The following is a 225-nucleotide window of genomic DNA, read 5'->3' on the forward strand; positions in this document are numbered from 1 at the left end:
CCCAGCCGCTCCTTGGCATGTGGGATCTTCCCGGACCGGGGCACGAATCCGTGTCCCCTGCATTGGCAGGCGGACTCTCAACCACTGCGCCACCAGGGAAGCCCCGATGGTCATTTTTTTTTAGCCTCATTTTTCTCTGTGTTTCATCTTGGTGAGTTTCCATTGTTGTGCTTTCACGTTCGTTATCTTTTCTTTGGCGCTGACTAACCTGCTGTTACTCCCATC

Source organism: Lipotes vexillifer, unplaced genomic scaffold, assembly GCF_000442215.2.
Source record: "Lipotes vexillifer unplaced genomic scaffold, Lipotes_vexillifer_v1.1 scaffold184, whole genome shotgun sequence".
NCBI classification, from domain to species: domain Eukaryota; kingdom Metazoa; phylum Chordata; class Mammalia; order Artiodactyla; family Lipotidae; genus Lipotes; species Lipotes vexillifer.